The 16,366-nt window shown below is 33.2% G+C and overlaps 1 pseudogene; it reads left to right on the top strand.

Annotated features, from left to right (window-relative positions):
* Positions 1-14,821: 14,821 nt before the first annotated feature.
* On the top strand, positions 14,822-16,146 carry LOC120193495 (annotated as a pseudogene).
* The last annotated feature ends 220 nt before the right edge of the window (positions 16,147-16,366 follow it).

Below are 16,366 nucleotides of genomic sequence, written 5' to 3'. Positions count from 1 at the left end.
CCCCACAGATTATTATTTTATATTTTTATTAGATATGCTGGCATTTTTTACTTCATTTAAAAAATATTTTATGTTTTCAAACTTTTAATTGTTTGGTTAAATTAAATAAATTAATAAAAACAATAAACTTATTAAAATAACATAAACTATTTTATATTTTTTAATTAAGTCTTTTACATTTTTAACTTCTTTTATTATAAATTTATAGTTTTTAATAAAGTTATATTTTTACCATAAACCTTTTTTTAGTTTCTTATGTGAATAAACAAAATAACTTACCCTAGCATTGATTCAAAACAAAAAATTTATGATGTCAGTTTATTAAGTATTTTTATGTTGATTTAATTTGAAGAAAAAAAATTAAAGGGTTAAAATAATTTTAATATAAATTTGAGGGTTAAAGTGTCAATAGATTATTACGACTTTTTCTTTCTCTCCTTCTAACCCATTTTTTATCATTCTATTATTTTATATAGAGAAAATAACTTCAGTGACCGAAAATGTCTTATAATATACGATTTTAACCAATTTTTTTGGATTTACGAAAATGACCAACAAATTTGCAACGCGAACTCCAATTTCGCAACTCAGTTTCCAAATTCGCAACACGAATATGTAAATCGCAACGTGAATCTGTAAATCGCAACACATAAGTCAAATTCACAATGCGATTTCCAAATTCGCAACGTGATTTACAAATTCGCGTTGTGATTTACAAATTCGCAACACTGAATTTCAAATTCGAAACTCGATTTTCGAATTCGCAACACGAATTTTAATTTCGCAACATGTTTTATTTTCGCAACACAAATGTTTTGGGTATATAACTACGCAGCAGCAATAACTCATAACCTAAATCCCTAAATCGCAACTCATTCCATCTCCATCTATTACTCTCTCCGGCAACATCCGTTCCTATATCCAACGACATCCTTCCCCATCTTCAATTTGTTTTACATAATTTTATTTCTATATAACTTTTCCATGATTTCTCTCCCAAATTATCAATTATCAACTTAATAAAGGTATGTTTTTCTCTAAGTTAGTGATGATATGTAGTTTATAGCTCGTTTGTTCAGTAAATTAATTTACAATTTGTGGAATGAAATCATCTAATGTTGATCATGTTTGGATAGATTTGTATTTTGGAGGGTCATGGGAGAATGTTCATGGTGTTTTACGATATATGCCTTTACCCATGAATCTTCAACTAAAACTCTCATTAAAAAGTTAACTTATGAAACTCTAATGTTACGTGTTGCAAAGAAATTGAATTTAGAGCCTCTAAGTGGATTTAGGTTATCTTATCAGATAAAATGTAAAGTTTATTTGTTAACCGACAATGAAGATGTTGAACGATTCATTGCTTATATTAGTGTTTCGCAAGAAGACGATGTTACATTGTATGTTGTTGAACCTAGAAGTAGTGAATTTGGGTCAGTAGCGGATAGTAATCAACTAAGTTCTTCAACCCCAGTTTATGGTGCTCACAATGTACAACGTTATTATCAACCTCAAAATTTAATGGTTCCACCACAATTTCATCACCAAGAAAATTTTGTTTCACCACATTTTCAATACCAAACACAATCTCAAAACCCACAACATTTTCCTAATCCAAATCCCAATCAACTTTCAGCACCAAATTCCAGTTTTCATATTGACCAGTTAGACGATGATGAGCCAATAAAAAATATTGTGAGTACTAGTCAGTATTCGAAATTTGATCTTAGTCAATACTCGGACTTTGATCTTGGTCAATACTCGGATTTTGATGATGTTTCAGAAGAAGAAACATACCTTGTGTGTAATGATTTTGATATTGGTCAATACTCGAATTTTGATGATGAAACAGCCGCTGCCGAGGAAGATGCTATTGATGATAATGAGGAGGAAGTTACGACTGTGAATGAACATGTTGAACATCCATTCTGTAATTCATATAACCCTAAAAAAGAAAAAGAAGAAGAAGAAGTCCCCGAAGAAAAGAAAAAGAAGAAAATGCCACGGGAGTATAACTGGAATATGCCAGAATTACTTTAGATACCGGAAGAAGAGTTGGTAAAGATAGCAGTTGATTGTTACACAAAAGTTATTCATATCAAGAAAGATGATTGTTTTGATACAAAGGAAGACTTGAAGATAGATTTGTATACGAAATGTGTGGAAGATGGCTATCAACTAAAAGTTAACAAATCAAGCAAAGATCGTTTCGAAAAAAAGGTGTATGATTGACAAAAACTGTATGTGGCGTATGATTGCAAAGAGGATAAAAGATTGCAAAATGTTTCAAGTTAGGACTTTTATTGATAAACATACATGTTCAAGAACCCAATTTTTTTTCTCACCATAGACAAGCAAATAAAAAGGTGTTGGGTGGTTTTCTGGCTGAGTTAATGTTTTTTAGTGGCATGGTATATCGGGGACATGAAATTATGACTGACATGAATGCTCGGTTCAAGATTAGTATCTCATATTCTCAAGCTTGGAGAGCCAAATGTTATGCCTTGGAATTGTTGAGGGGGTCGCCATAAGCATCGTTTGCCCAACTGTCGGCTTATTGTCACAATTTAAAGCTGAAAAATCCTGGGTTGGTAACTCATATCAAAACAGATAGAGATGGACGCTTTGAGTTACTGTTTATCACCATTGGTGTTGCGGTTAGTAAATCAATATAATTTTTTGACTCATTTTTGTTAGTTAAATGCATTTCACATTTAAATGATTATATTTCTTGTGTATATTATTTTGTAGATTCGTTCGTTTATTACTTGCATGCGCCCAGTTATTATAGTTGACGGAGCACATTTGAAAGGTATCGACCTTGGAGTAAACTTATTAGCAGTAGTCATTGATGCTAACAATGGGGCATTTTAGGGATTACATAGGTCCTATTAGCAATCTGACAATCATATCCGATAGGGCAAACTCAATTGACAACGCTGTTAGAAGGTGTTTCCCAGATGCTTTTCATGGACTTTGTGGTATTCATTTGTATAAAAATAAAAATCAAGGTGTGCTGGTATAAAAAATCACAAATGGACATACTGAAATACTGTAAAAGCTTATCGAGAAGTGGATTTTAATAAGCATATAAATTGTTTAAGACATGTTTTACCTCAATGTGCTCAAACACTAGAAGATGTCGGGTTTGAAAGATGGTCAAGAGTACATCAACTTGGATCAAGATATGGTTTCATGACGTCTAATAGTGCAGAATCAATCAACACTCTAAGTCGTCATTCCCGAAAATTACCCATTACCATGTTAATGGAGTTTTTTCGAGCCTCTATTCAATAGTGGTACTATAAGAAAATAAACCATGCAAGTATTATTTCTTTAAATTCGTAACTTATCATATTTAATATATATTTTACTAAGTATTATTTATTTAAATTTACAGGAACATTGGAATGTCTTGTTACACCATAGATTGAAAAAAAGATAACGAAACGTGTTGTGAAGTCAACGTCATGAAGAGTTGAACCATGTTCAAACACTTTATTTGAAGTATTGGATAATAACTTAAATGGGTTTGTCGATCTAAATGCAAAGACGTTTAGTTGTATGAAATGGCAAACATCTGGTTATCCGTGTGGCCATGTTATAAAATTTGCTATTCATCTAAACCAAGATGATTCAAGCACATACGCTATGGATTGCTACACTACATAAGTATATCGACAGACTTATGCCGAGATTGTCTACCCTATTCCACATCCTTCTGGGTGGGACATACCAGATGACTTACAAACAGTTTTGCCACCAGTCATGGACAGCAGGCTACCTGGCCGACCAAAAATCACGATCGTATACCGTCTAAGGGTGAAGAGAAGAGGATATCAACATGTAGTCGGTGCAAGGAAAGTGGTCATACAAGGTTGACTCTTGGATCACCAGTGCCATCACAATCATCTTTTCCTCTACCAAAATATGGATCCTCATCAAAATCCAAAGCTCATATGGTACCAAGCAAAAGGAAATCAAAATCGCAATCAAAATCAAAATCAAAATCTCAATCACAACCGGCTTCACCTTTTGGGACTTATTAACTTAGGTGATTTTTAAATGCAAACGTTGTATTATGTGTATTTTATGTGTGAATGCATACATTTTCAGTTAGACATGCATCAGTAACTTGAGTTTGAACATTGCTATGATTTGTTCAGTTGTTATCACTTATCATATTGTTGTCTTTTATCTTTTTCAGTTGTATTTTATGTAGTCAAATATGCAACGTGAAAATCAAATTCGCAATGAAAAAATCGCAATGCGAATTTGACTATCGCAACAATCGAAACGAGAAAATCGCAACGCGAATTTGACTTTCACGTTGCGAAAGTTTACCTTCAACAGTTCTTTTTTACCTTCAACATAATGCAGATTGAAAATTAAACAACAAATCAATTAAAAATTATTGTGGGTACATTATTTGAACATTGTTATGGGCACATTATTTGGAAAATAATGTTTCAGACTTCGTTAGAAATAACCCTTTTTCATCGGATTAATTTCGTTATTGTGGGTACATTATTTGAACATTGTTATGTATAAATTTGTTATGTATGTATGTTTTGGTTTGATTATATTGTATGTATCTTTTCATTCAGATGGGATGGGCTGTGCATAACAAAACAATCTATCTCTTCCATGTGAGTACTTTATTCCCACCATGTGACAAGTGTGACAACCCCATCAACTCACAACTCAGCTTTGAACCAATCAATATTGTCTTTTAGCTTGATGGTTCATAAAGCATGTTACTTGAACAATATGAATCAATTATGCAATTTCCATGTTCAATTTAACATTGCATTTCAAATTCATTTCATATGTAATTGGAGTTTGAATTAAATTTCAATTTGAGTTTGAATTTCAATATAAATTTCGGCTCCACTATAAATATTAGCTCGAGCCTTTGTTTCATCCAAACAACAACTTACTCAATGGAATAACTTAGCCAATATGCATGTTATCATTGATTATTCTAATTTCCATTGTTTTTTTTCCAACTTTAAACGCGAGGGAAATCCCGGCCATCATAATTTTTGGTTAACAAACATGAAGATTTGATATCCGAAGAATGCCTTTCGGATACTATCCATTTCAGTCAGCTTACTGAGGTAGGTTAACCCTAAACCAAAACTGTCTTAGCCAAACATACTAGATGTAGAAGCAAATGCAGATTTAAAATATCAATGGTGATACATTTGGTGCTCAAACAGTTAAAGCGTCAGAAACGTTTCGGACGTATGATCTGGGTGGTATACGAGAAATACAATAAATGGCAACTAAAAATCTCGATAATTGAGGGCTACAACTTGTAATAATAACAAAAATAATTGAAGGGTACACGTGTATAAACTATCGATACTTTGCTAAATTAACAATGTAAATGGTAAAATTCTACCGTTGCAATGGTAGTAGGCGTACATGACAAGTGTCTCAACTTGTCATTTACGGCTATTTTCATTATACCAGAGAACTTTTATCCGTTTACATTGGTAATTGTACCGGTACTTATGCTTTATGTGTGTATCTTCCATTATTTTAACATTATTATTAAAAGATCTAGCGTTTAATTCTCGATAATTTTTGGATGCATTTTGTTGTATTACCCGTGTACCACCCAAATTATAAGTCTGAAATGCTTCCGATACTTTAAATTTTGAGAACCAAATGGATTGCCTTCGAGATTTTAAATATGCAGTTGTTTCTACATCAGCTATGTTTCTCTCAAACTGTTTCGGTTAACGGTTATCCTATCTTCATGAGCTGAATGAAATGGATAATATTCGAAAGGCATTTTTTTACATAATTTTATTTCTATATAATTTTTCAATGATTTATCTCCCAAATTATCAACTATCAACTTAATAAAGGTATGTTCTTCTTTAAGTTAGTGATGATATGTAGTTTATAACTCGTTTGTTTAGTAAATTAATTTACAATTTGTAGAATGAAATCATCTAATGTTGATCATGTTTGGATATATTTGTGTTTTGGAGGGTCATGGGAGAATGTTCATATGGTGCCAAGCAAAAGGAAATCAAAATCCCAATCACAACCGGATTCACCTTTTGGGACTTATTAACTTAGTGCAAACGTTGTATTATGTGTATTTTATGTGTGAATGCATATATTTCAGTTAGACATTCATTAGTAACTTGAGTTTGAACATTGCTATGATCTATTCAGTTGTTATCACTTATCAGATTTTTTGTTGCGATTATTGCGAAAGTCAAATTCGAAATGCGAAATCGCAACGTGAAAATCGCAACGCGAATTTGACTTTCGCGTTGCGAATTTGACTATTGCAACGCGAATTTGACTTTCGCGTTGTGAAAGTGTACATTCAACAAGTTTTTTTTGCCTTCAACATAATGCAGATTGAAATTTAAAACAACAAATCAACTTTTACAAATCAATTAAACAAGCAAAAAATAATTCTTATTTCCTCATCAATTAAACAAATCAACTTTACAAATCAACTTTTACAAATACATCAATTTCACGCAGACAGTTGTTTATGCACAAATACATCAATTTCACGTAGCTCACTTCAGGATCAGGATTAACCTGCAGAAACCAAACATTTGCTCAAACAACACTTTCTACACATCTAAAACCAACAAACAGCAAATTATTTAGGTACTTAACCAAACATTTTCAAACCAACAAAGAGTATATATGTTAACAATAATTGCTCAAACTTACCAATTTGTGTTGTTTATGTACACTTTCAGCACGCGGATGTAGGTAGGTAGCGTTCGCATATATCGCTCTAGCCATAAAATGTCGAAACCACAAGCCTATTGCACCTCTATCTCTATCTGTGGGAGGTAAAAACTATTTACTTCCTGTCGTCAAACGTTCCAAGCACATGCATACGAGAGGATCACAATTCCCTCTGGCTCCCTGTGTTTGTTGTGGCGTGGTCTTGTCTATGACCATTGTAACTTTGAACTTCTTTAGCTTCTTGTTTCCAGAATTAGTCCAATAATCAATCGCATCCAAGTATTTAGCCAAATGAGCGCTCCATCCCTTACAAATAATATCTCTCAAATCATACAATGATATGTAATTCAACATGCTGCCATATACCATTGTCTTCAGGGATGGGAGCTGAAGCTCGATGAGAAGCCAATGAAGACGTTCCAAAACAAAAATAAACACTTGCAATCATAAATAATAATTCAATTGCGCACATCAAATTTTTATTTATGAACTCCTTTAAAATATTCAAAAATAAATACTAACCTTATCGACCTCCCACCACGCAGGATAAAGTTTAGCTTTTTCATTACCCAACACATATGAAGTGTCTATCTATCCTTTAAGTGAGCTACGTGAAAAGACATCGGCATAATAGTCATCGCGTATTTTTTATTTTCTTCAATTTCCTTATTATCAGAAGACATGACACCCATGCATCAATATGATGTTTTATAAAAAAAATACATATATTAGTGAATTTCATAAATTTTTAAAAAAATAATCAAAATGCAATATAAGAAGAATATAAGACTTACCCCCCGTCGAAATAGCCATTGTCTTTAACCCCTAATAACACACCCCACCAAGACCGATCAAGAAACAAATGTATATCATCGTCGAGTTTGCATATGTTAGTGTAACACCCCTGGCTCCGCTCATGTAGATAAAAATCAATTGCGGTCTTAGCCCAAAGGGTATTATCCATAATTGTGTCCGGTAGTGTTTTCCTCTCCACTTCAGATACCGGAATGGTATTGACCGATAACTCATACGAAAGCCAACTCTTATCCATCATGTCGGGCACTTGAGGGGGTTTATCAATATGTCGACATATTATGCCATGTGAATCAGGCTCTCGAACGGTGGGAGGGACCTCTTGAACGATGACAGGGGCCTCTTGAACGATAGGAGAGGCCTCTTGAACGATGACAGGTGCTTCAGGCTTCTTCTTACGGAGTCTTGGAATATTGGGGTGAACGGAGACGTAATGGCATATGCACAACATCTGATGCGTGAACCCCGTCGTGCAAGAAAAATCCAACATAAAGCATCTACCTTATCGGGCCGCTAAAAATAAATTAATACATAAATCAGTAAATAAACAAATAAATAATACCGAAAAAATGTTATTTGCATTTTTAGTATAGTATTAAAAAACTTAACTCATTGCGTAGAGTATGAACCTCATTTTGCAACGATACAACAATCTCACGTAGAGTAGCTACCTCATCACGTAAAGTAGATACCTCACCACGTAAAGCACCATTGTCATCTCGTAAAACCTCTACCTCACTACGTAAAGACCGTACCTCATCACGCCATGCACCATTGTCTTCACGTAAAATACCGACCTCCTCACGCAAAGCATTAACCTCATCACGTAACTCCCCTAACTCATCCTGTGGAGATGGAGAACAGGAGATAAATGTCGTGGATCTTTGTCGGTCGCCTATCATGAGGTGATGGTGGAGAAGAGGCTCGATGATGTGATTGAATAGGTGATGGCTCTCGTTGTGGAGGTGTATAATCGGCTCGATCAGGTGATGGCTCTGGGTGAGGTGATGGCTCTCGAAGTGGGGTCTGCTCATCATCTGTGGCATAAAAAAAACGCTTACTAGCTTGCCACCAATCAGTGGCAAGCTCAGCCTTTGTGGGTGTCAGCCTCTGTAATGGATAGTTGGCCTCCTAATAATATAAAAGCTCAAACAAAGTTAAACATCTACTAGTAATAACTTGTTTATATATGGTAGTATTTGTGTTAACTTACATCAGTCATCGTCATATATGGTAGTAACTCTTCCCAATCCAACAGTCAGATCCTCCTCCAGGAAATAGCCCTAGGAATATCATTTGAATTTTTTATTGCATATGTCCGGATGTTGGGAAAAGCCTCAAATATCCAAATCTACAAACAATATAATACACAAACATTAGTAATTGTTAAATAATTACTTATAATTTTGGAAACATTATATAGAAATTCTTACCTTAAAGGCCCAAATAAAGCCTGCCAAAGTGTATTTGGAACCATGGCCACGCAAACTTTTTCGGTCCTCAAAGGTAGACTACAACTTTTTCCAGGTAGCTTTTCATAGATATGAACCCCACGGAAACATGTTTCATGCATTTAGGTCATCTACCAATAATATTAGGTTCTCAGAAATAGGTTGTCTGGCTCTTTGCCTAAAAAGTCGGCATGCAAAAGTAATAAATGGCATACTCAGACAACATTGAGGTCATCCATCCGAGTAAAACCATCTTTAACAAATAATCTCTTTAAGTCGTCGACGTGTAAACTCGCTTCGCCTTTGTCAGCTCAGGAAAAACCTGAGATAACCATGATGGGCGGCGATATGACTAGTGTGCCGACCTACATCATCGTGTCCGAAGTGTAGACTAGTGATTAAGCAAAACTCCTCCCGCCCAAAACAAGTATACGCCGGAGGAAAATGAAACCACATCTCTTCATCACCACGTTGTATCCTCTCGGGTAGATCGTTAGTCATGGTCTGAAGAAACAAATGGGTCAACATAGCATCTCTACCCGGATGTTATACTTTAAGCCATGGCCCGAAGCAAGTATCCTCAAACAATTTTCTTTGTACAGGTGTAAGCGTCGACGCAATTGTAGTGGCTAGGCTTAATTTATTCCTTAAGGTCAATGAAGCCGAAAAAAATTCTACAAAAATAATAAACATACCAAGTTAGATATACCAAAAACTACAAATTATACACTATAAACAGACATGATATTAAACAGTGAAAACAAAGCCAAATATATTTCAAACTTGCATGGTATTCACCTAAGTCATTATTCTATCATAGTTCACAAAATGCATCAGATAACATTCCAGAAGTAAGCAATTATATAAACATTTAAAAGGACAACATATAGGTTTAGTGCAGGTTCAAGGACAACATAAAAAGTAGTAGTTTATTCTTGAAACTTAAATTCGCAACACTGTGAAGTTAGTATTTGTCTTTGTTTTTTGGTTGGAGTAATGCAATTCATTCAAGTTTCAATTTACAGAAGAAGAATAATTTCTGAAACTTAAAATCGCAACGCGAAATGAAAATCGCAACGCGAAACTAAAATCGCGTTACGATTTTCATTTTCATGTTGCTAAATTAAGTTTCAAATAGTCTTCTGCAAATTGAAACTTGAATGAATTGTATTACTTCAACCAAAAGATAAAACAAAGACAAATACTAACTTCACATGGTTAAAGACTAAACAGTTTAGCAGTATTGGCAACAACCGAATGAATTTACTAAGCAATCTAAGTGAAATTGTTAATCTATTACTGAAATTACCAGTAAATCTATCATCAATTTAAATATGAAAAATCTAATAATAATACAAAAATTTCAAAATAAAAATAATTAAAAAAACTAACCCTCGGTGGTTGATTTTCCATTTCTGACCGTGAATGGTTGTGAGGGTGGCTAGAGAGATGGAGATAGACGGATTTCGTCGGAGATGGGGACAGATTTCATCGGAAATGGGGACAGATGTCGTCGTAGAGAGTGAGAGATGGAGATGTGAGTGAGTTGTGATTTAGGGTTTTAGGTTATGATTTGCGATTATATTGTTTACATTTGTGTTGCGAAACTAATATTGTGTTTCGAATTCGAAAATAAAATTCGCGTTGCGAAAATAAACGCGCTTTACGAATTTGACTTCTGTGTTGCGAATTTGACTTATGTGCTGCGAATTACAGATTCACGTTGCGATTTACATATTCGCGTTGTGAATTTGGAAACTGAATTGCGAAATTGGAGTTCGCGTTGCGAATTTGTTGGTCATTTTCGCAAATCCAAAAAAAATGGTTAAAATCGTATATTATAAAGCATTTTCGGTCACTGAAGTTATTTTCTCTTATAATTATTATGCATGTAATTGTTTTTTTATATACATTAGACTAATAAGATTTATCTAATTCATAAATAAGAATTTTGCTCTTAACTAGGGTTTGTTCTTTTTTCTCTCTTTTTCCATGGTTACCATTACTCTCTTTCCTTCTTCATCTTTGTGATCAGCAGTCGATATTAGTCTTGGTATTGATTGCCAACCACTGGTATTCATTATTTCTCTTTTATTTTATTATAGAGTATTTTTATTTTTTTATTCTTAATAATTATGTCTTTTTGGCAAATATTTTTTGCTTTTATGACGCATTTTTTTCTACGCACGTTTTTTTGTTGTTTATCTATTGTTTTCGTTTTTTTTCAAGGCTGGATTTGGCATTGACATGACTGATCAAGATGACATTTATTATCAAGATGATCTTCTTGCTTTGGACTAGCGGATTGAATTTGAATATGCGATTGTGTTCGTGGATAGTATTTTTACATCACTTGATTCTGATTTACATTATGTCGGTGGTCTTTCAATAGTTTTATTCTCTTTTGTAGTTCGTACCGATGCAGTCAGATCTATTCGTATTTATCTCTTGTTCAATTTATTTGGTTAGGTTTTTAACATTTTCTTTGTATGGTCATTGTGTGATTTTAAGTGGCTAGTTTTCTTATGATTAGGAAAATATTCTATATTTTTAGTTTATAGTTATGATCGTAAACATCCTTTGTAATTTGGATATTTTCTATTTTTAATAAAATTAACGGCTTTTATAAAATAAAAAAATTGCTCCATTAAAATTATTAATTTTCATAATAAATAAAAATTAAAATACTACTGTTTTTCAATTGTTTTAATACAAACAATATTAAATCTTTTGATGAGCTTACATGGTAAAGTATGAGAGAATCAAAATTGGCTTCGTCCTTAATTGGAGGCCGTCAAAATTGTAAAAGCAAAGTCAATATAATACAATAGAATAGAATGACATAACTTAATAGATTTACTAAACAAATCAGTATAATAATGTAAACAAATATTCGTTGTTATAATTTTGACCTAGATTTATAAAGAAATTGAGGTCGCAAAATTGGATGAAAATTATGTATTCCAACATTGGATTTTTTTTAAATAAACTCTAAATTTTAAACGTGAACTCGACCTAATATCAAATCTATATAACCCTTAGATCAAAGCCCAACTAAATTGAGAATTAAATTATTTATCATAAATTTCAACTTAATTTCTTATAATAACTTTGATTTATCTCAACTTTTTAGGTCTATTATGTGGGTAAAATGTTATCGATAGAAATATATAGGTTAGAGTGGTTATAAGCAGTTTACCGTTTATGATTTAGGTAAAAAATAAAAATTGATGGTTGGACGATTGTTGGTTAGTATTTAAAGTCTCTATCTCCATAAAAAGGTAAAAGAGAGACAACCAAGAAAAGAGTTCTAGACCCTTCTTTGTGTCTTGGTTGATATGTTTTAGAAAATCAAAATCGATGGCTACCCGTATGTTAGCAGACCAAATAGATATGATAATCTGACAATATATTTAACTTTAGTATGTCAACTGAATCTACTAGAAATTATGTCAAAGGATTATGAGTTCTTTATATATAAGTTTATTTTTTGTTTTAAAATATTCTTCTTAAATTCTCTGAAATTTTGAGATGTCAAGGAAACACAACAATTACATTATAATTTTCATCTTAAATTATAAAAATATAATTATAGTGTGATCCTTTTTAAATATTTTTTATTCACTTGATCATTAAATTTAAAATAGTTTAATTATATGACATTTATTTTAATAATTGAAAGTTAAAAAAATATTTTTTTTACTTTTATGATATTATAATTTTGTTTTCTCTTTTTTTTTGTTCATGTTTTTTTAATACTATTCATTTTATTCTCAAAAGAACTTATTAGTGTTTTTTCTTTATAAGTTGGAATCATAATTTTATCACATGTTCTTTAATCTTTATAGATATTGGCAATTTTATTTTATTGTTCTCTATTGTTTTTTAATTTAAATTTTTTTCATTTCTTTTTAAAACTCATGAAATTTAATCGATAAAATCGATAATTTTTAGAAGTTTGTCGAATTTAAAGAGTTTTGAGTGTGTGTTTGTAAATTGTAACGGTGAAAAACATCCATTTAAGAAGAATAACATATCTTGAATCTATCTTATCGAAATGTCGTTGGCAAAAATTGAACCAAGTAGAAAAACAACCCGAATAGAAGAACAAGGGGAGAAAGAAAATGTTTTGACGTCATTTTGTTATCAATGAAAACATATTATAGATGGGGTGATCAAAAAAGAAAAGAAAATTTTCTAGAAAACATGTGAAAAAAATTATCACGCCATTACGCTATTAAAAAATTAATAGTCTAGTGACAAAAAAATAAATTTGAAGAATTTTATGCTATAATTTCAAACTTTTATAGTTTGGTAACCAAAAAAAATACAACCAAAGTTTAATGACTAAAAATTTCATTTATCGAATTATTTTAATAGATTTCATACTTGTAAATATGCTATTGTTTTTAAATTTAAACACCGATGGGTAGAGTACGTTAATTTGGGCTTTAGCCTAACACTGAGACCAGGCCCTAGTTTAATTGATTTTTGTTGTGCAGATTGGATTTGCATGGTTTGATATACCATTCAAAAACATAAATGGAGGAATTCATTTTTACATGAATTAACATACTATTAAATTAAAATCATATTGAATATATAAATTTTAAGAGGACCGAACCCCTTTGGGCCGTGAGGAGCTCCGTCCCTGGGTTGTACCATATAATATTACTACAAATTAATCTGTAGTAGTGAAATAGATTGACGCCAAGTAGGGTTTCGAAAATGGTTTACATGTCACAACTGATGTGGTTCAATGGATTTCTTTCACGTCGGTCTATGCTGGCGTGCTTTGTCAGCAACATCCCTTCACCTTTACCACTTAGTTTTTTTTTCCTTTTTTTTTTAATATATCACGTTCTTTGGAAGACAACCCTTTCATAGTTTCAGCAACACGCTGTGAGACAAACGTAGAGGAAAGGATGGGGTATTTCCCTTGCAGCTTCCGCTCCCTTTCAAGAAATCACAGCCCACGTGGGTCATTATTAGGGATAGGCATGGATCGGGTCAAGATTTTGACCCATCCGAACCAGACTCGAAAATTAAACTTCTCCACTTGCATCTGATTCGATTTGGGTTTAAGATATGTGCACCATACTCAAAAGTAACCTGACTTTTTAGGTTAAAACCTACTCTTGACCCGAATTCAAATTCTCAAAAAGAAAAATCAACTCGATCGAATCGGATCAGAAAAGGTCAGAACCTGTCGTATTCGAATAAAACGTACATCCCTAGTGATTAGCCAATGTAAAAATCAACGCAAAAACAATGACTATAACAGCTATAGGCTTCTTAAAGTAGTGGAAAACCACCAAACTCTCTTCTAACCTTATAGCTTCATTCCATATTCTCGTTCGAAATACTTAAGCTATCTTTTCAACTTTCAAACCCCCCCCCCATTCCCTTGTTGCTTGTTTGGAAAGTAAGGGTCAAATAGCTTGCATATTCAAATTAGAAAATCCACCTTAGTCTTATATGTAAATATTTCCTTTGATGTGTGAATGGGAATATTTAGGGTATAATTTCGTAGACTGCAACCTAAACGAAATCTTCATCACAAATGATGTATACGTATATACTAGTATCTTTCACAGAATAATGAAGTCTAGCTGCATGATTAATCGTACAAATGCTTGTAAGAGATTACATAACAAGTACTTAATACAACCCTAACAGAATTCAACTTCATATAATTATTTTACAGAATGATAAAGTTGGCAAGGCTTACCAAACCAAGATATTTTGGCTGCTTTCTTCACCTATAAATACCTGCTGGACACCCCATTGTTCCATGCACTACCACCTTGTCTTCTTTTCCTTTTATTCTAATCTTTGCTCATTGAATCCTCCATGGTTCTATCTCTTCGATACCTTTTGATCGTTTTAACAACTTTGTTTCTCACGACAGAGGCGTCGAATTTCATCCATTCTCGAGCAGCTTACTACCCCAACTCCGATGAACATGGAACAGATGGTAAGGGAATGCAGGGAAAGCATACCTTTTATTGTGTTTATGTATGATACAAACATAAATGCTCATTGGTATTGTTTACTGAATTGTAGTGGGTGCCTGCGGTTTTGGTTCTTTTGGAGCAACGATAAACGGTGGAGATGTATCTGCAGCATCTGATCTCTACCGTAATGGTGTTGGCTGTGGTGACTGCTACCAGGTATTAAAGAAAGATGTTCCTGCACATGTCATGAAACATAGCAGAGATGCCCTTTCAAATGCTTAAACAACACCTAACCTGCTCTTCTAATATGAGACTTTCAAATAACATTGCCTATTCTTTCTCCTCTATAATAGGTGAGGTGCACCGACAGCCATTACTGCTCAGACAAAGGCGTGACTTTGGTTATAACAGATTCAGGCTCAGGCCCCAATACGGACTTTATCCTTAGTAGACGAGCCTTTGGTAGGATGGCTCAGACAAAAGATGCAGCTTCATCTCTATTAGCCCTCGGAGTTGTTGACATCGAATATAGGAGGTAAGGCATCTCTATATCGAGGAACACGTATAAAATAGTTTCTCAAGAACCTAGAAACCATATAAACAAAATCATGAATCTCTTACCAATGCCCTACATTCTGTTTATCCAGCGTTTCATGCAGCTACCCAACAAAAATATTACTATCAAGATCGACGAGAACAGCAACTACCCTTATTATTTAGCGTTTGTTCTATGGTATCAACAAGGGGATAAAGATATCACAGCTGTGCAGCTATGTGAGGTAATATACTCTTTCTGACCATAACTTTCTGTTTAATAGAGCGAAATAGAATACTTACAAAATGGGATACTTCTAATATCTGCAGACTCAGAACTTTGTGTGCAAGCTCTTGGATAGGAGTTATGGAGCAGTATGGACAACCACTTCGCCACCAAGCGGTCCATTGTCTTTAAGGATATTATTGAGCGGAGAGGATGGAGACGAGTCATGGATTGTTCCTGTTAATAACATACCAGAAAACTGGAAAGCTGGAGAGACATATGACTCAGGAGTTCAGATTGATGTCTAGATATGTGCACCAGAGTCATTCATTTCTTCATTTTAGCAATACAACTAAAAGAATAAGTTTCTAGGTTTCTTCAAATATGTTCTTTCATTATGTTTATTTGAATAGTATATATCTTATTATTTTGTGTCAATGAAGGGATGATAAATTTAAGTAAGAAATTTTTTAATGTAATCTTTGACTAATGAAAAGTCATGTTTCTTCAATTTCAAAACACATTTTTTCATGTTTTGCTGTTACTCTTCCATCCCGGCTTTTCCCGATTTTATCCACATAGTATTTTATAGTTGACTACACCAAACAAATTTCATAATCGCCATGGCAGTTTTGCTTCCTATTATT

The sequence above is a fragment of the Hibiscus syriacus genome, unplaced genomic scaffold, assembly GCF_006381635.1.
Source record: "Hibiscus syriacus cultivar Baekdansim isolate YM2019G1 unplaced genomic scaffold, ASM638163v2 tig00116996_pilon, whole genome shotgun sequence".
In the NCBI taxonomy this organism is placed as follows: domain Eukaryota; kingdom Viridiplantae; phylum Streptophyta; class Magnoliopsida; order Malvales; family Malvaceae; genus Hibiscus; species Hibiscus syriacus.
The sequence above is the reverse complement of the archived record's forward strand: the minus strand, read 5'-3'. Positions and strand labels throughout refer to the sequence as shown.